At 39.5% G+C, this 21665-nt stretch overlaps 1 pseudogene; it reads left to right on the top strand.

The window, feature by feature from the left end:
• The window catches only part of LOC125256050, a 122829-nt pseudogene that overhangs the window by 80766 nt on the left and 20398 nt on the right, over positions 1-21665 (top strand).

Raw genomic sequence — 21665 nt, 5'->3', positions numbered from 1 at the left:
CCCAGTCTCCCTGCAGCCTGAGACCTTGTGGATCACCAAAGTTCTCCACATAGCTGCGAGTCCTTCGCCATGTCCAGGATCTCTTTTTGTTTTTCTTTGAACTGTTTTCCAGCTGCGAACAACCAAGAAGCTGGTGCTTGGCAGACTGCCTGTGTTTTGACTCTGAGATAATAATAAACTGCATCTGATCTGTCCATTCGCTTCTGGGTCCTCTGCTTTCTGTGACAACAAGAGACAAACTAGTAACTAATGCCTCAAATTATCACAGAATCCATTGCTAATGTTTGCAGAAATTTGACCCGAACAGAACCCGAGTATACAAAATGTTTGGCATTCCATAAATATGATGTTGTGGGCAAACTAAAAGCATTTTGAACAAATTTAAAGATAAAATATAAAGATTTAAAGGTATTTTAGATCCCATATAAAGGGTCAAAAATGACCTGAATACACAAAGCTTACATTGATTTGTACCTGTCAAAAGTTTGGAAACATTACAATTTTTTTTTTTAATGTTTTTGAAAGAAGTGTCTTATGCTCACCAATGTTACAAAACTTTTCTATTTAATAAGTGCTTTAAAAAAATTAATGAATGCAAATAAATGCTGTTCATTGAACTTTCTATTCATCAAAGAATCCTGAAAGAGTATCACCATTTCTACAAAAATGTTTTCATTGATGACAATAATAATAATAATAATAATAATAATAATAATAATAATAAATGTTACCTGAGCATCAAATCAACATATTAGAATGATTTCTGTAGGATCATGTGACACTGAAGACTGGAGTAATGATGCTGAAAATTCAGCTTTGAGCACAGGAATAAATTACATTTTAAAATATTCAAATAGAAAACATTTTGCAAAATTACTGCTTTTATAGTATTTTACACCGTGTCTACACCAGACGCGACCATTCTCACTTGTGTCGCAACATCTAAAAGCTGCAAAGCATTTGTCCTTCGTGTAGACGACATCACTGATTATAATGGGTTCTATTGTCTTTTGTTAACCGCTCTATTAACCGTACTGTATCTTCATTCAAAATCATTGAAAAATTGTTAATGTTTCCAAAACTTTTGACGGGTACTGTACAACACTCCCAAGAAAATGTTTTGTTTGATCCATTTTGATTGGAGAAAAGAGAAAAAAAATTGTGAACAAAAAGTGAACACCTGGAAAATGTCTTAATAAATTAGCAGTGCATCACCCAGTGATGTAAAAATTAGTAACATGATGTAAAATTAGTAATAGTGAATTATTAACCGTTTCCATTTTTACAAGCTGTGTTTAACATTCTAAATGTACTGCATAGTCGGAATGACCAAGTTCTTTCTTTCTCGCAGGAAGGAGGAAAACACAGAAAGGGAGAAATCACCGATGTCACCTCCACCCTCAGCAACAGACAATGGAGAGACTGTCTTCTTTAGTGACATCAAACACAAGTAAATTATGTTTTATTTGATACTTCATGCATAAATATATGATCTCTGTAGACAAACATGCCTTTATCTGTGATCTTCTTATAATATTCAGCAGTGAAGCCGAGCAAGATGTCTCAAATATCAGACAACCAACTAAAGGTTTGACTGGTCAATTAGAAACCCATGGATTTATGAACAATTTGCACAGAAATTTGTTCATTAATTATCTTTTTTGGTCTTTTGATTTGATGAGGTTGACTGAAATTTGTTACCCTTATTGTCTTTGCCTGTTTCTTTCTTCCTGTAACAGGTACTCCTGTAGACACTTGAAACTTTGTAAACTTAAGGAGCCCTTTCTGTTGTCCCGCTGGAAGCAGTTCTGGTACGCTCCTGTCACTACATTTATCAGCAACGTTCTGATGTACTTCCTCTTCCTGTTTCTGTACGCCTATGTGCTATTGGTTGACTTCAAACCGCCTCCTCCTGATGGCCCTGCCCCTTCCGAGTGTGTGCTGTATTTCTGGGTTTTCACTATGCTGTGTGAGGAGATTCGAGAGGTAGGTGCTGACACGGGTTCTTCACTTGTAAACAATCAGCTTAAAAGTGATCAGTGTTGGGGGGTAACGCATTACATCCTAACATCAGAATATAACGTAAACCTGAAAATTAAATTAAAAATTAAATGTTTCTTTAAAATATACTTTATGTATTTAATCTCTCTTTATTAACCAATGTCTTTGTTACTGACCTTCAATGATCAAATTCAACCATTCGAATCAGCAAAAAAGACTTAAACATCACATGTGTTTTGCACATTTGTGCTTGTTTTTTGCAATCCAATTCTTCTGCAATCCAGAATGGTAGCACAGCTGAAACTGTGCCCTTTACTGTACAGGCGTGAATTTGCATTTCCTTCAACCAGAGACTTATTAGGGGCACAGAAGGGACTGTAGCCTGTAAGCCTGTAGGTCTCTAGAAAGGAGGATTGGTAAGTTTATATTTACGTTCCACACAGTTGGGTGATCAATCCGGTAGCAGAGACGTCTTCCACTGAGGATGCAGGCTGCGTGCAGTGGGAGGGAGCGTAGTTGCGATCCAGTAGTCGTGCCACTCTGGGCTGGAGTATGCTGAACTTCGATTGCGCCAAGAGGGTCCTTTAGGATGGACTGGGTAGCTGGGTCAGATGAATCTTCACAGGTTCCTTTGCAGGCTGGCTGTGTCGCTGAGGAGCCGTGTGGTACAGGCAATGTCTGCCGATGCAGAGGTCCTTTGTGGACTTGGCTGTGCTGCTGTAGGAGCCTTAAGGGTCAGATGAAGTCCCTCAATGCTGGGGCCCTTTTTGCAGCTAGAGTGCAGCTGGAAGCGATTTAAAAGGTTATGTTCACGAAAGCTTCACCTTAACCGTCTTGTAGTCTCTTTCCCCGTCAGGTCAGAAACTCAGGACGTGGAGTGTCTGTTAATATCTCCTTCCCCGTTGAGCTGGAAACGCAGAACAAGGGTGTGTCTACCCGGGGGACATATTTATCCATTTCTGATGATGAGGAGATTGAAATGTGGTGCCTTGCCAATCCTGGAGTGTGATTGGTTACTGTTATCTGAAGCAGCCCCGGTGTTGCCCACCCTAGTGTGGAACTCATTTGCATAGCATAAAGTACAGTGTTAAAATAGTGTCTTTAACATTTTACCCATGAATTATTTCTTTACCAAACCTCTTTCAAATTATTAAAGGCATCGTAGGGAACAGATAGACACCAAACACACTATGAAATAGTTAAATCATCGTCCATGCATTTGTTTATCTGTGAACAGGTCTGTCCCATGACCTGTTGTTTTAACAGTCAGTAACCATTAGCATAAACAGTTTAGATCAAATTAAGGCCTCCAAACATAGGTATGAATGGATTTAGATAGATCTCTGTGGCCTCTCTTTATTTCAGTCATTGCTGCTCCATGCAGGGGTCCTGAAGGAATTGTTATGGCAGTCCTTGCCTAAACCTTAGGAATGAGTTTGGTGGTTAGAGTCAACGTGTCGTCCAATGAGAAGTCCTCTATTGGTTTTGGTGGGTGCAGAAGGTCCCCCTTCCTGTTCTGGAAGAGGTGTCTGGTAGTTGTCCGAACATCTTATCTGATGTTGCTGAACATTTTGTTTATGATCAGTCACCAAAGATCCAACCACAGTGTGGCACATCTTCTTACACACCAGGAGTTAGAGAGGGGCCCTGTAGTAAACTGGTCCCCAGAATGCCATCTTGACTGTTGTTCACAACAAGCCCCTATTGTAATTGTTAGTTTTATTATTATTATTTTTCCAGAATGGGAGTCTATGGTAGCCCTATCAATGGAACATGAGAAAATTATGAAATTTGGCACAGTTGTAGAGATGGTCATGAATAGTGATTGAACCAATTTTGGAGTCTCTAGGACCAACTCTAAAGCACCACCACCAGTTCAAATATTCACTTTTCTAAAGGTTATAACTGTTGAACCCTTTGTTAAATTCAGTTCACCCAATTCCTCTCTTCATGCTCATGCCATTCAACATTAAAACTGCCCATTACAGTAGTGGAATTATCTTATGAATTACAGTATGAATTATCTTATATAGGATGTTCCGTTGAGTAAACCTTCAGTTAATTCTCTTCAGCTTCAGCGTGCGCAGCTCAAACAGCAATGATCAAGTCATTAAAAATGTTTACTACTGTAATATTAAAACTTTCATGTTTTCAAAAAATGAATGCATTATTTTTAATAACAACCATTTATATTGTTCTCGTATTATTTTCATAAATGGTTTGGTTAATAATAAGGATCATGAACAATAACAGATTTTTTCCTCAAATCATCTCATTTTGATAACATTACTGATTGAGCTAACGTACGTTACACGCGCTGAACGAACACCCGTAAACTGAAGCGCTTTGCTAGGTTAATTAACTCAACCGAACACATCCTATATAGGGTCATTCATATATATATTTATACAAGATAAACATAAAATTACAACTTATATTTGCACAAAATCATGCGCGCATGAACTTGAACTAGTAATGTAGCAATAGCTCCTGTTGTGGATGCGTTCCTGTAACAACACGCTGAAACACAGCAAAATTCACAATATTTTAATACAATAGTGTAGACAATTAAAATGTTATTAATATGACAGCCACAATCGTAGATAATGTTTTGTGTTGCTGTTTGAGCACTCGCGCTGAAGCTAAAGATGAACATCAATACAATGAAGCGCTGCTGTGTTAGATGCCATCTCGGACACAAATGGCGGCGGGCATAGCATAAGTGACGTCTTTGAAACCCATGGATAAAATACTTTAGATAAAGGTTTTAATATAGAGTTGATTCATTCATTTCCACTGGCCAAATAGTATTTTAATTAGTGGTGGGCTGTTATCGGCGTTAACGTGCTGCGTTAACGTGAGACTCTTATCGGGCGATAAAAAAAAATATCGCCGTTAATCTATTCTCAAATTTGGGTTGGGAGCTGGGTCTATACTAGGCAAGCTATGATGACTTTCACCTTGATATTTTAGCACGGATGTATACCTAGCCGAATTGACCCTTCGCAAAGACCCGCCCCCCTTAGTGTTGCTTTGTCCGACAAGCCTTGGCGCTGTGACGCCACACACAGTGATAAATGCATCACGGAGCAAAGAGGACACTGACAACACGTCGACCGACAAGACATAGCAGGTTACTTATGATATTAAACAAAGCACAAAATTACAATACAATCACACAATTCGTTATTTACGTGCAGTTAGTGAAGGAGGGATAGGCGGAATTGCGCTGAATGACACACAACAGAAGTGCTCTCTCGCGTGCGCTATCTCTCTCGATCAGTTCTGCTCGCGCCTGAATAGTCAAATACATGTGCACACAGATGTCTAATGTCTAATGTCCATCGTATGGAGTATCTTGCGTGAATACATAGGGCTGGGGTAAAAAAATCGATTTTTCGATTAATCGTTTTTTTAAATGTGGTCGATTCAAAATCGATTCTCAAAGGCCACGAATCGATTTTTTTTTCCATATTTATTTCCGCAAACATTGAACGTAAGATAAACGTTAATCCAATTACGAGTCTTCTCCACTAGATGTCACCCTCTTATTTGCCTTACGCGATGTCACCAAGGAGCGAGAGGCGAACTTGTCAGCCGTGTTTCCACTGTCGGGCCTAAAGCAGGCGTGCTAGTGCATGCCAGTGCGTGCCAGGGCCAGTCACGTTTCCACTGTCACTTCTGGGGCTTGATCGTGCCTCGTCGGGGCTTCCTCGGGGCCAACGGCCTGGGTTTTTCGGCCCGCCGAATACCTTGGTCCAAAGCGGGCCAGCTCATGCTTTTGAGGGAGTGGTTACGAACAAAGGCGGAGTTCATTTGTGTGTGGAGACCAGACGAAGGCGCCGCCGCCATGGATGATTACATGTAGGCAATGTAGGCATTAAAGGCTTTTAAAATCATTTTAGCTCAAAACTCACTTTCAGGCAGCAGTAATTGTTTTAAATAACTTCAGTTTGTGATCCAATGTGGATTCTGATGTCCAAGACTATGCGCGCTATTACCATAGTAAACATGGTAAATACGACGGCTTGAAGAAATCAGACAAATATGCTATCACAATCATGTATTTATTTTATCTGTCAGCACATCTCGTCTCTCAACGGACTGATAACCATATTTAGCTCCGCATATTTCATAAAATAAAGCAACTCCATGTTTTCGGGATTGTTTCTCTGTCACTGGAGAGAGTGCTAAAGCTCCTCAGGTCATATTTTTGGTGGAAAATTTGTAGAAATTATTATTTTTTGTATATGTGATGTATACGCCTCCTATGACTACAAATAAACAGAAACAGACGCGACTGAATAAGTGTGTGTCCTCTTTCTTTTGTGAAATAACAGTAAACACCACTTTATTTCTGTGACTAATGTTTAATCTTGACACAAATTAATTCATTATGATTAATTTGTTTGGTAAAACATCGATGCTTGGGTTTTTAAATTAAGTAAACAACAAAATGCCAACAACGCCTGCTTTTATCATGTTCACTTTACGATCTCGCTAGTTTCCAGTAATTTCTTTCTGATTATTTTTCTGATAAAACTTCAATTTGTTTGTGAAATGACGGGTTTGTGTGACGTTGTTCAAGAGAGGCGTGTTACGGGCGGGTTTTAGTGAAGCGCTGTGGAGCTTCTGGCCTGACGGTGGAAATGCAGCATGATTTTGGGCTCGGTGCTACAAGTCCGGGACTATTAGCCTAGCCTGGCCCGCTGAAAGCCCTGGCTCGCACTGGCCCGACAGTGGAAAAGCGGCTATTCATTCATTCAGTGCTTAAATGGTGGTTTCAGGTGCTTTGTCGACGTTGATGCCACCTTCACATAAATTTGAATCGAGAATCGAAAATCGAATCGAGAATCGAAATCGAATCGATTTGAGAGCTTGTGAATCGAAATCGAATCGATCTGGAACATCTGAATCGATACCCAGCCCTAATCGAAAGTAGCATATCTACCATCTAAATTCATATTATTTTTGTTTAACTTCTCCGTAATGACTGCATAATGTATTTTAAGTGCTTATCGTCAATAGTGAAAGTGTAATATTAATGTAAATCAAAATGAAAATGTGAGTTTCCATGCAAGTTTAAATCATTCTTTTATTCATTTAAACTGTTATTGTGAACATGCACTGCATTTATGATTATGACTTATAATGAGGATTTAAAGTGGTTTTCCTTCATCTCCCGTCAGTCCCTCAGCTCACCATCGGTGTCGCCAATTCCCTTTGTCTTATGCTAATTCCGATGACGTGTCATTTGTTATTTTTCCATAAGTGTGACTGTCCGCCAAATTGAAGTAAATGGATAACAGTTTTTTCACTGCTAGTGTCCAAAATCAGCTCAGATGATCTATGGACTGAGCCTCACAGAAATGACCGAATGAACAGATTTTTGATATCCGCTTCTGTTCCTATGAAATATCTCTCCAAATTTGACCCTGCCTGTGTTTGTTGTATTATGTTATTAATTTAGCATGCTAACCATTTACCATTCTTTCTAGAATGGCTCTTCAGCTATCAAGTTGACCATAAATTACATTAGCATTAAGTTAGCTTAGCATGCTAATCTGGTTAACATTTTAAGTAATACCTTTTTGTGTGCTCATTCTCACACCGAAAGCATGTGAGCACAGCAGCATTGTGATTGTGCATCCTAAAGTAGCTCAATGTGTAATGCCAGAGGCCTGACAAGCACCATACTCAAAGAGTTTGTGTTCAAATCTAGGGTGGAGCAGTTTTATGAAATTGTGTGTAATGTTGTGTTGTTTTGATTATCCAGGTTATCCAGGTCTTTTATTATCCAGGTCAGCACTGTACTGATTTTTATTCCTGTTGGATTACAAATAAATGATCTTATCTTTTTTCATGCTATGTTCATTTTCATACCAACTTCTAAATGTTCTAAGTTTATCCATGGGTACCAAAGACGTCACTTCCACTATGCTCACCGCCATTTTTGTGTCCTACATGACAACGAACACAGCAGCACTTTATTGTACTGATGATCATCTTTAGCTTCAGTGCGAGGTCTCAAACAGCAATGCAAAACATTAATAACTATGATTGTTATTAATGTAGTAATAGTTGCGGTGTTCCGGCGTGTTGTTATGGGAAGAACGCATCCACAACAGTAGCTACATTACTTAGTTCAAGTTCATCTGTGTGTGGTTTTGTGCAAATATAAGTTGTAATATTATGTTTATCTTGTATAAATATCTGAATTATCGTATATCGGATGTGCTCCATTGAGTTAATTAACCAAAGCGATTCAGTTTACGGCGCTTCAGTGTGCGCAGCTCAAACAGCTATGATGTTATATAAATGAGACAATTTGAGGGAAAAAAAAAATCTATATTTGGAAAAAAAAACAAAAAAACATCTGTAATTGTTTATTGTCCTTATTTATTACCTCCAACTATGTTTTGTGCCTTAACCCTTGTGCTGTGTTGAAAAACCTATCACACTTGTGGTGTTCCCGGTCAAAAATGACTGCAAAAAATTGCTTATAAATCTGTTTTATAATATAATAATTATGCTACCTTATTACCAAATATTGGATTCAATCTTTTCGTCAGCTTGTTTTCTTTCAATTAGGACAGGTGTAGCGTTGCCACATAAGGGGAAGCCAATTATAGTATAAATTGCCAATAATAATAATACATTGACTATTATATGTACATAGCTTTCCCCTGTATGTTGCTTTCTCCCTTATATGTTGTCTGTGTTTGACCCAGATTTATATTCCCGCGAGATTCTGCTCCCGCGAGATCCCGCTCGCGCACCGTCGTCACGTGGCGTTACGTCAACTCGGCGGGATGTTTCCTATGTTTTTCCTATATAAGGAACCGGCACGCCGACGTTTGAGAGCGCGTCTTTTCTAAATACACAATCTTTTTCCCCTTGCCTCGTTTTCTGACTGTTTTTTGCTGTGCAGTTATTTCGCCATCTCTTGTGGAGTATATTGTTTTTTTTTCACGGATTACTAGCCTTGGAGGACTTTAAACAGTTGGATTATACCTGTAGGATCCTGCTCTCAGACTGGCTCTTTCCCCGGTGAGACTACTCCTATATAAACTTTTCAACACGCTGGACTCTATAGACTATTTAGACACACACGCACACATACACACACACATTTTTTATCTTGGATGTTTAACGTGTTTTTTTGTGGTGTACACTGATTGAATTGTAAATACACTTGGGTTTATTGATGACATTGGTCTCCTGTTGTATTTCTTTTTTTGTTTCCTGCTGTTTAAGAGGCATAAACGTTCCCTTTATTTAGTGTAACTTCCTGGCATATTAACTGGAGTGTTACACAGGTTTGGTATTTATTTTTTGGAACAGATCGATTGTTATTTGTTATTTGTTATTTTTGAGTTATTTGATTTAAAAAAAGTGTTTTGTAATGAGGCAGAGGCGGCGTTAAAGTTGCATATGCAGTTGTTTAATAAAATCCACAGCAACAAGTCCAAATCGACAGGCAGATAGCATAAACGAGGCAGGCAGAGGTAGATACACAGGCAGTCCAAACAACAGATCAAAGGGGTAATCCAAGAGCCAGAAACAGAACTAAACAGGCAATGGTCATACACAAGATAGGAAGACAATGATAAATAAACGCTCGGTAAGGCAGGTAAACTGGCAATACTTCGCAATGGTCTGATAGCCTAGCCATGCTTAAGTGTCCCACAAACAGGAAGTGACTCATGAAGCAGAGGGAGCGGCACACAGTCAATACTTGGGAGAGGGCTCCCTCTGCTGGTGTGATGTTACAGAATCCCTCCCCCTAGGAGCGACTCCTGGTGCTCGACGAGGGCATCCCCGTTGTCGTGGTGCTGGTCGATCGGGTTTGGCTTGATGAAAGTCCTCGATAAGCGATGGATCCAAGATGTCGTGAGCGGCATCCCTGGATCTCTCATCTGGTCCATATCCCTCCCAGTCCATCAAATATTGGAGCTGACCCCCTCTCCGTCTGGAGTCCAACAACTCCTTTACCGCATATGCAGGAGATCCATCAATGTCCAGCGGCGGAGGTGGCTCCCGGTTCTCGACGTTGGTGTCAGCACCCAGGTGGACTGGTTTGAGGAGGGAAACATGGAAGGAGGGAGAGACACGATAATTAGCTGGAATTTCCAACTGGTATGTAACCTCATTAATCTGTCTTAAGATTTTAAATGGGCCTACATACCTTGGGCTGAGTTTTCTAATTGGTAGCTGCAACTTGAGGTCCTGTGTGGAGAGCCAGACCCTTTGTCCAGGTTGGTAGGGAGGATGTGGGAGACGTCGCCTATTGGCCTGGTTCTCCTGGTTCCTGATAGCCCTTTGCAGGCGTACATGCGCACTGTCCCACACCCTCTCACTACGACGAATCCAGTCATCGACTGCAGGTACCATCGATGGTTCTCCTGACCATGGGAACATGGGCAGTTGGTATCCCAGCACACATTGAATTGGGGTGAGACCAGTGGATGAATGCCTTAAAGAGTTCTGTGCATACTCTGCCCATGGTAGAAACTGAGGATGGTATCCTGAGGTCAAACTGACATTGATGTCCAGCTGCTTACAGAAGGCCCTCCATACTTGTGGGGTGAATTGTGTTCCTCTGTCTGAAACAACATCTTCAGTGCTTCAGTGCTTGAGCGGTTTCCATGGCAGTGGGGAGGCCTTTCAGAGGTATTAAACGGCAAGCTTTTGAGAAACGGTCAATGATAACTAGGATTGTTGTAAGTTTGTTTGATGGAGGTAGATCGGTGACAAAGTCTACTGAAAGGTGTGACCAGGGTCGCCGGGAAACGGGCAAGGGTTGTAGCAAACAGGATGGTAATTCTTTCGGTGCTTTGGACTGGGCACAGACTGAACAGGACTTGACATAGTTAGCCACATCTTTAACCATGGATGGCCACCAGAATGAGTTTTGTGTGAGATGGAGTGTTCTTGAAATGCCTGGATGACCTGAGCAGAGTGATGTATGGACCCATTGCATGACCCTTATTCGAAGATTTGCAGGAACATAGTGCTTGTTGGGAGGACAACCTTGTGGCGTTAGTTCATTCTGTTGCTCTCTTTGGATCTCGTCCATCAAATCCCATGTAACGGGTACAACGATAACTGATGGGGGCAGGATGGACTCAGGTGTGGATTTTGCTTGCAGATGATTGTGTCGCTTGGAAAGTGCACCTGCCTTGCTATTCTTGCTGCCAGGATGGTAAGTTACTGTAAACTGGAACATCATAAAGAAAAGCGACCAGCGTGCTTGATGAGGGTTTAGTCTCTTCGCACTCTTGATGTATTCAAGATTCTTATGGTCTGTGATTACCTGGAATGGGTGGGTGGAACCCTCCAGCCAGTGTCTCCATTCTTCGATTGCGGCTTTCATAGCCAGAAGTTCTTTATTGCCAACATCATAGTTACGTTCAGTATCAGTGAGTTTTCTAGAAAAATATGCACATGGATAAAGCTTGCCTGGCTGTCCGTGGCGTTGAGAGAGTACCACACCAATTCCACTGTCTGAGGTGTCGACTTCTTCTACAACAAACGGTAGGTTGAGATCTGGATGTTTGAGGGTAGGTGCTGTCGTGAAGCTGTTCTTGAGTTCAGTGAAGGCTTGGGTGGCACTTTCAGTCCATTTTAATTTTGAAGGTTTACCTTTCAGTAGGGATGTCAGTGGTGATGCTGTAATGTTGTAGTTGCAGATGAAGTGTTGGTAGAAATTAGCAAATCCTAAGAAGCGCTGAAGTTCTTTGACTGTGGTTGGTTGGGGCCATTAACTGCTGTGATCTTGGAATTGTCAATTTCTACACCTTGATGGCTGACATTGTATCCCAGAAATGAGGTTTGCTGGACATGGAATTCACACTTTTCAACTTTCACATAAAGTTGATTTTCCAACAGTCCTGATAGTACAGTCTTGACATGTTCCTTGTGTTCATCTTTTGACTTGGAGTATATAACGATATCATCAATGTATGCCACTACGTACTTGTTCAAGATGTCCCTGAAGATCTCATTGATGAATGACTGAAATACTGCCGGTGCATTGGCCAGCCCATATGGCATAACCTGATATTCATATTGCCCCCTGGTGGTCAGAAATGCTGTTTTCCACTCATCGCCTTCTCTGATTCTTATGAGGTTGTATGCGCTCCTGAGATCTAACTTGGTGTAAATTGTTGCCTCCCTGAGCTGTTCAAATGCTGCAGGTACTTGTGGGAGTGGATAACAGAATACTGTAACATTGTTTAAAACTTCTGTAGTCTATGCAAGGCCGAAGTCCTCCATCCTTCTTTTCCATGAAGAAGAATCCTGCAGCCACTGGGGAAATGGATGGACGAATGAAACCAGAACTGAGGGCTTCTTCAATGTAGTCTTCCATTGCTTGAGTTTCTGGACGTGAAAGGGGATAAATCTTACTTTTGGGAGGCACCGCATTGGGCAGGAGGTCTATGGCACAATCCTTGGAATGATGAGGTGGAAGCAGGGTAGCTTTGGTCTTGCTGAAGACTTCTTGCAGCTCTTGGTAACACGATGGGATGGTGACCAGTTTAGCTTCAGGACTTTCAATACTTGTGGTTAAGCAAGGCTTGGTAACTATGGCGCTCAAACAGTGTGTAAAGCAGAACTGTGACCATTACTTAATCTCACCATGGTGCCACGAGATGACTGAGTAGTGAACAGATAGCCAAGGGTATCCTAGGATGATTTCATGGCGTGGGGAAACAATCACATAGAATGAGATGGTTTCCAGATGGAATAGTCTCACCTGAAGTTGCATGGGCAGAGTTTGTTGAATGATGCCATCTCCAATAGATTTATTGTTAACAGTGTTGACCTTGAGTGGTGGATTGCAGGGCTGTTTGGGGATGTTGAAATTTTGGATGAGGTCTTGAAGGATTAAATTCAATGCAGATCCGGAGTCAATCAACGCTGTGAATTCAAAATAATTGTTTTTAGTAGTAATCTTGACAATGGTACTGAGAGACTTGGCAGTAAGGAGCGAAAAATTGTCAACACTCACCCGGCTGCTAGCATAGATGTTCCTCCGGGCCTTTAGTGGACATACGGCGTTGAGGTGGCCTGCCTCTCCACAGTAAAAACACAGATTGTGTATCAGCGTCATGATCTTTCTTCCATGGAAAGCCTTGTAACTCCTAGCTGCATGGGTTCTGGGTTGGTTTGAGCAGTAGATTGGATTGGAAATCTGAGGCGTTTGCTGGGTTGACATGGTTCTCATTGATGGTAACTTGGATTTAGCAGGGTTATTGTACATGAGTTTATCAAACTTGATTGCTAGCGTCACATATTCAGAGAAAGAGTGGTTTTCACCCTTGCATGGGAGCTCTGCCTGTAGCTCAACATTCAAACTGCGTTGAAACACGGCCTTGAGTGCAATGTCATTCCAACCACTCTGGTTGGCGAGCATTCTAAATTCAATGCTGTAATCAGCGGCTGATCGGCGGCCTTGAGTTAACTGCATGAGCTGTGTTGAAACATCCTTGCCTCCCGCTGGATATTCAAACACGTCTCTGAGTTGTTGAACGAAATAAGTATAGGATGTTTGAGACAACTGATCTGGTTTCTCAGACTGCCGTGGCCCACTCAATCGCTTTGCCAGTTAATAGTGACATGAGAAATGCACATTTTTTCTCATCAGAATCAAAATCATCCCCTTGGTGTTTGAAAAAGATTTCTACTTGACGGAGAAATCCCTTACATTGCTCTGCTGAACCATTGAATTTATTGGGTAAAGCAAAGCTTACCTTCTTTGGCATAGTGGGTGGTAGTGATCGTAAATACTGCGTGAGATAGTCGTTAGCTGCTTGTGCTTTGCCCAGTTGTTCTTGGTATTCCTTGAGGATGTCACTTTGATAAGCGAACACGGCCTGCAGATTAGAAACTTCTGCTGGATTCATCGATGGCGAAGTATTATGTAATGAGGCAGAGGCGGCGTTGGAATCCATATGCAGTTGTTTAATAAAATCCACAGCAAACAAGTCCAAATCGACAGGTAGATAGCATAAACGTGAGGCAGGCAGAGGTAGATCCACAATAAAGCAGTCCAATCCAAACAACAGATCAAAGGGGTAATCCAGGAGGCAGAAACAGAACTAAACAGGCAATGGTCATACACAAGATAGCAAGACCATAACAAATAAACGCTCTGTAAGGCAGGTAAACTGGCAATACTTCGCAATTGCCTGATAACCTAACCATGCTTAAATGTCCCACGAACAGGAAGTGACTCATGAAGCAGAGGGAGCGGCACACAGTCAATACTCTGGAGAGGGCTCCCTCTGCTGATGTGACGTTAGCATAACCTGATTTTGCTGAGTTCAACATGTTCCTGGGTCAACATTTTTGTTGATCCTGGACAACATTCAAATCAACCAATCAGATTTGATGGATAAGTCTACAGATTATGTCAAGTTTATTCTTAAAATCACGAATTGGTGCTTCTACATCAGTGTTATTCATCTATCATTTCCAGGGTTGGGAAGGTTACTTTTAGAATGTATTTCACTACAGATTACAAAATACATGCTTTAAAAAGTAAATTACTCAAGTTTAGTAACTTAATCTAAATACTTTGGATTACTTTGAAATACTCAAAAGACCATATTAATTTGATGTTCTGTTTTTAAGTTTACAACCTGTAAGTAAAAATGACCTCTACCCATCAGGATTTGGTTTTCCACTAAATTGTATTTTTAACATCAGTTACAAAATATTTATCTGCGGTTTATTAGACATAACCTTTGTGTTGGTAAAGAATTTTGAATCTTGATAAACAAATTATGAAAATATATTAAATTTTTCTCTTAACATCACATCCATATATAATTACTATTGATATATCATTCCTACATTATATTTGTAAAGATGTGCATCAGAGGGATAAAAAAATATTAAATAACAATAAAATATTGTTATTAATTATAAATATTTTTCAGGTTATTTCAAGATTAACAGCAAAAACAGCATGGTCTGACTTTAGCTTTGTAAAATTATGCTACATAAGACACCTGCACAAAACACAATCAGCAGACGGACTGAATGAAATGCAAATTCACTCTCTGACAGTAGGTGGCGCTTATGGAACAGCAGTGATAGAGCGTTTCCATAGTTACCACTATATACAATGCAGCTGTGCTGGAGATAAGAGGAAAAGCCATCAAAACTTTTCTGAAGACAATTACCTTCAGAGATGCATTCATATCAACCCTAATTAGGGGCCAAGCACCGAAGGTGTTTAGGCACCTATTGTTATTGTTGGCGTTCCGTACGCTTATTAGGGGCCAAGCACCGAAGGTGCTTAGGCACCTATTGTATCTGTTGGCGTTCTTTTTATTTTCGATTCTTCTTCTTCTTCTTCTTCTTCTTCTTCTTCTTCTTCCGCTCTTGAAGTCTATGGCAACCCATAGAACCGCTTGCGGGAAAGTTATGAAATTTGGCACACAGTTAGAGGACAGTCCGACCTTTGTCCATAGCAAATTTGGAGTCTCTAACTCAATCCCTCTAGCGCCAACAGCTGTCGAAAATTGCACTTATGTTTATGATAATAACTTTTGAACCGTAAGGGTTAGAAACAAAATCCTTTTTTCCTCTGATTCCTTGGGTCAAGTCGAATCGATTGAACCCTATGTCGTCATTTTCCGTCATGAAAAATTTTCCCACTTCGGCCATTTTGGCCATCGGCCATTTTGAATTTTGTGCTAAAATGCTGTATTTTACGAACACATTAGCGTATCATTAAGAAACTCGGTATGGGTCATCAGCACTATGCCCTGAAGGAGCCTGAGAAGTTTCGGACCAGCGCCACCTTGTGGTCAAAAGTTATAACAAAATGTACAAAAATGTTAATAACTTTTGACTGTATTCACCAATTGTAATGAAACTGGTCTCAGTATATTCCTTGGGTCATGCTGAGAACATAGATATCAAAGTTGCCATAGTCGGCTGAACTTCCTGTCCGCCATATTGTTTTTTTCGTATTGTATTTCGTTACTCCCCAGCCCTGATCATTTCCCTCTGATTTTTGGGATAACTTATGGGGTAGGGTTAGGTTTAGGGGTAGGAATAGGGTTAATGCTGCTGCTAGGCTGTTGACTGGCAGAAAAAAAATTTGATCGCATTACTCCCATCTTGACGTCTCTGCGCTGGCTTCCGGTCAAATCTAGAATAGAGTTCAAAATCTTGGTTTTCATTTACAAATGTTTACATGGCTTAGCTCCAGACTACCTTTCCGTTTTGGTACTCCCTCACAACCCAATTAGGTCACTTAGGTTGGGGGATCTAGGATTACTCTCTGTGTGCAGGACTAAGCTAAAACATAGAGGGGACAGAGCCTTTGCAAAGGCTGGCCCCAAACTATGGAACGGCTTACCTCTAGCAATTCGAACGGTACCATCTCTTTCCATGTTTAAATCAAAGCTAAAATCTTATTTTTTATCTACAGTGTTTAACAACAATTGAATTTGTTTGTGTGTATTTTACTCTGTTGTTTGAAGTTGTCTTTTTATGTATTGTTTCTAATGTACAGCAATTTGGTCAACCTTGTGGTTATTTTTATATGTGCTTTATAAACATAACATAACATAACATAACGTAACATAACATAACATAACATAACATAGCATAACACTAAATTTTCAGACTGGAATGTTGTTCCAGGATCAACAAAATATGTTGACCCAGGAATGCATCTAACTCAAAATCAGGACGTGCATGACGTTACATGTTTTTTGTGGATAATTTTGTCAATTTTGCATAAAATATGAAAACAATTTGCACTGTTTATCACACTAGAATGCTTTAATTTAATTAAATAGGAAATTTGATTTGAAATGGTTTTATTTTGTTTTTATTTATTGCAAAATGGCACAAAATCACACTTGTGGTGTTCCCGGTCAAAAATGATGGGCCTGCAGAAAAATAACTTATGTTACGTTATTTTATTACCAAATATTGGATTCAATCTTTTTGTCAACTTGTTTTCTTTAAATTAGGACAGGTTTTGTATTCATTTTTGAAACGGATTGATCGTAGGCCTCAAATTTTAGTCCAATGAGATAACATTAACTAGCAATTTCAGGTACGGGAAAATCCTCTTCGGGTCAAAATGACCCCAACACAACATGAGGGTTAAAAACAATTCTACAGTAGTGCCAACAAGAATAAGGTGGATCTTGTACATAATCCATTACCATACACCAGAGAAAGTTCTGTCAGGACCACTATCGTCGAATATGATTGATAATTGCATAGAGTTTGTATTGGCGGTATGGTTCTGTTCTGAGCAAGAACTCCCTGTGCATCCATGCAACCAAAGACTATAGAATAACACAAGACGTGTCAATCGTATTGTTTTGAATGGGAGAAAGTGTAACGCGCAATATGGCGGAATAAGTCCCACCTTCTAAATAAGAGCCAATCGCCGACTGGTAAAGTCATCGCGTCACTGCAGCAGCCGTTGGAAGCACCGGTTTCTATAGAAACAGTCAGACGCTCGCCTCCGAAACAAGGCAGAAGAGACGCGCATTTAGGGCTGCGCATGCGCATTAGCTTGATCCAGCCTAAAAAATACAGTTTTGTGTCATGATTCGAGCATTTGGATAAAACATTTATAAGACAGCTGTTGTCAGATTTCATTGGTGATTTCAAATATGAAATGTAATCATAAGGTTGGCGAACAGTTTTGGAGAATTTGATGTTTCCCCATACAAAGAGATAGGGCATGATGCCCAGGATGCCCGAGAGGTGTTTCAAAGATGGCCGCCGAGTGAAATGACTTGTCTTAAAGGGACTTTGATGCAACCTAGCATGGATAAGAGCATGGAGAGCAGCAATAACCCCATTTAGGGTAAACGGAACAGAACCGACATATGCAGATATAATGTCAATAATTCAACATGTACACATATTTCAAGAATTAGTTTGATTCAGGGGAATCATAAGGCCAATCCTGACTGAAGAGAGGAGGAGCTGGGGATGGAGGAGGGTAATTTGCTCCTGAGAAATGCGATAGCTGCTGATAATACTGAGGAGCTTATATATGCATGCTGTTATAGGCGTCGTAATCCTATAGGTAGATGCGAGTCACCTGGGAGTCAGCTGATGTGAGCTTGACTGACATGACCTGCCAGAACTGACGCTAACGCTGGATTGCTACCAAAAAATCAAAAAAATAAAAATAAAATAACACAAAATACCTAAATGCAAACAAGCCATTGGACAACATTACATTAAAAAAAAAAATCCATGTGCCATGGATAAATGAAATTAAATAGCCTCTTTACGGATAATAAGGAAATGATTTTAATCCAACCATATGTTGATGAAAATAATATGAGAACAATACAAGTGCTTGTTATTAAAAATAATGCATTAATATTTTTGAAAAAATGATTAAACATTTTTAATTTTACAGTAATAGTAAACATCTTTAATTACTGTTTGAAATAACATAATTGCTGTTTGGGATGCGCACACTGAAACTAAAGAGACTGAACACCCATAAACTGAAGCACTTTGCTAGAAGGTTAATTAACTCGACAGAACACATCTGATATAAGATAATTCAGATATTTATACAGAATAAACAAAATATTACAACTTATATTTGCACAAAATCATGCACAGATGGACTTCAATTAAGTTACGTAGTCAGAATGTAGCTCTGTTGTGGATGCGTTCTTCCTGTAACAACACACGGAAACACAGCAACTAAGCCCAAAGAATTCAAAATGTTTTATTACAATAGTGTATACAATTATAATGTATATGACAGCACCAATCATGGTTATGAATGTTTTGTGTTGTTTGAGAGCTCGTGCTGAAGCTAAAGCTGATCATCAGTACAATGAAGCACTGCGGGTTATTTACCTCAACGAAACGCATCCTATATGAGATTAATCAGATATTTATACTACATAAATTTAATATTAGGTTATGTGCTTGTCAGAATGTTTAACCCCTGTAGACACGCACTTCCCACAACAACACGCTGAAACAACTAAACACATTGCATTCACAACATTTTATTACAATAGTGTTCTCATTATAATGTTATGTAAACGACAGTCCCAGTAGTTATTAATGTTGTGCATTGGTGTTTGGCTGCAGAAAAATAGAGCTGTTTTTGCTCTTCCTGCTCCATATTGTGCTACAGCCCTTTCAGGGCTTGGCCCTGTATCGCTGCTTGCAGCTGTATTTCATTTTATTTCTGGTGTGAAAGGGCCTTTATATTTGCCAAAATTATACCTTTTTTATTTAAAAACAAACAAGCGAGCCCAGCCCAGGTGAGAAAATGTAGCCCAATGCAAAAATAATGTATTCCATTACTTTCCAATAACTAAGTAACTAAATCAATTGGTTAATTTTTTTAAGGAGTAATGCAATATTGTCATGCATCAGTAGTTTTCCCCAACACTGCAAGTGATACAAAGATATAAGAAAGAGTTTTTCATGTTTGGTATAATGTTTAATCTATCCAATTATTCCACTTTTTGCTGTCTTTCATTCCCAGGCAATCACTATGGAAAGCAATACAATTGCTCAGAGGTTGATGCTGTATGTTCAGGATATGTGGAATAAGTTTGATATTCTTGCCATCTTCCTCTTCATTGTTGGTTTGTGCTGCAGGTAATAGCCCTTGACAGTTCTGCAAGTTTCCACAAAGTACTAAGCAGCAAAAACTGTTTTTAACATTGCTAATAATAATAAATGTTTCTTGAGCAGCAAATCAGCATATAAGAATGATTTCTGAAGGATCATGTGACACTGAAGACTGGAGTAACGATGCTGAAAATTCAGCTTTGATCACAGGAATAAATTACATTTTAAACTATATTAAAATAGTCAAATTATTTTCAATTGTAATTAATAATATTTCACAATTTCAGTTATTTCAATAATAAGTATTGCAGGTTTGTAACAAGCTGAGGTGTCACAACTTAGCCGCTATCCTTTTCTTAATATTCATCATACCTGTCAGCATTCTACTACATTTTTGTGTAATAATCTGTGTATATATATGTGCCTTCGTGTCTGTCTCAGGATGTTCAGTTGGTCATACAACTTTGGACGTGGTATACTGTGTATAGACTACATGGTCTTCACGCTCCGACTCATTCACATTTTCGCTGTTCACAAACAGCTGGGTCCCCAAATCATCATATTTGGCAAAATGGTGAGATAAACAGGAAAAAGCCATATTTTATATTAGGCTATAGACTGTAGATTAGAGAGATATTTCACCCAAAACTAAAAATGTCATTATTTAGTGACCCTCAAGTTGTTCCAAACCTGTATAAATTTCTTTCTTCTGCTGAACACAAAAGAAGATATTTGGAAGAATATGAGTAACCAAACTTAATGGGCCCCATTGACTTCCATAGTATAGAGAAAAAAAAATACTATGGAAATAAGAAATAATTTGAACCGATCCAAACAGATCTCGCCCTCCATTGACTACCATAGTAGGAACTTTTTTTTTTTTATATGGTAGTCAAAGGGGGGCGAGATCTGTTTCTTACTGACATTCTTCCAAATATCTTCTTTTGTGTTCAGCAGAACAAAGAAACTCATACAGGTTTGGAACAACTTGAGGGTAAGTAAATGACAGAATTTTCATTTACATTAATTTTCATAACATGATTTTTGTTTGATATTAAGAATTGAGGGACAAATTGAAATTATCTTCTGTGACATCATGCTCTCAATAGAGTTTGATTTGTTTTGAACCTGAGATCATTAATTCTGTTCAATAAATAAAGGACTTCTCTAGATACTAAAAATCCCATTGTGTGTCGACCATAGTAAATAAAATTTTTAAGTACTTGAAAAATACTGGAGACCATTATATCTACTAAATATCTCCTCTTTCTATTTTCTATGAATGTTTTTGAACCACAGATAAAGGATGCGTTCTTCTTCTTATTCTTTCTGGCGGTGTTTCTGATCGCGTATGGAGTGGCCAATCAAGCACTACTATATTCGTATGATCCAAGCCCTGATAGAGCATTTCGGCGAGTATTGTACAGACCATATTTGCATATATTTGGACACATTCCTGTGGAAGAAATTGACAGTATGCTCACTTCTGATTTACACTTCTCTTGACAATTAATAATATTTTGCAAGTTTTTGTTAGCATGAACTATATTGTATATTTGTGTGTGTGTGTGTGTGTGTGTGTGTGTGTGTGTGTGTGTGTGTAGCTGGAATGTATTGGAATCCGGACTGCACAGATAATCTGACATTGATTAATGAAGGGAATGAGCCATGTAGAGAGACCAGATACAACTGGCTTGTGGTCATTTTGCTGGTCATCTTCCTAATGGTCACCAATATCCTACTTGTCAACCTGCTCATTGCCACATTCAGGTATTCTTTTTCCATTCATCCATCTGGTGTATGTAGCCATCAAATGATCCATCCATCCATGCATTTATCTTCTCCTTGTGTCTGTTTGTGCAGCCATACCTTCTCTAAGGTTCAGGAGCGCAGTGACACATACTGGAAGTTTCAGCGGTATAAACTAATAATGGAGTATCGTTCTCGTCCAAATCTCGCTCCACCCTTCATCATCCTATCCCATATCAACCTCTTTATCAAAAGAAACTTCCGCAAAGTGCCATCCACCAAAATCCATCGTTCTGGTAAATTAT

This window comes from Megalobrama amblycephala, linkage group LG20 (assembly GCF_018812025.1).
Source record: "Megalobrama amblycephala isolate DHTTF-2021 linkage group LG20, ASM1881202v1, whole genome shotgun sequence".
Taxonomy (NCBI): domain Eukaryota; kingdom Metazoa; phylum Chordata; class Actinopteri; order Cypriniformes; family Xenocyprididae; genus Megalobrama; species Megalobrama amblycephala.
This window is presented reverse-complemented; position numbering and strand designations above follow the sequence as displayed.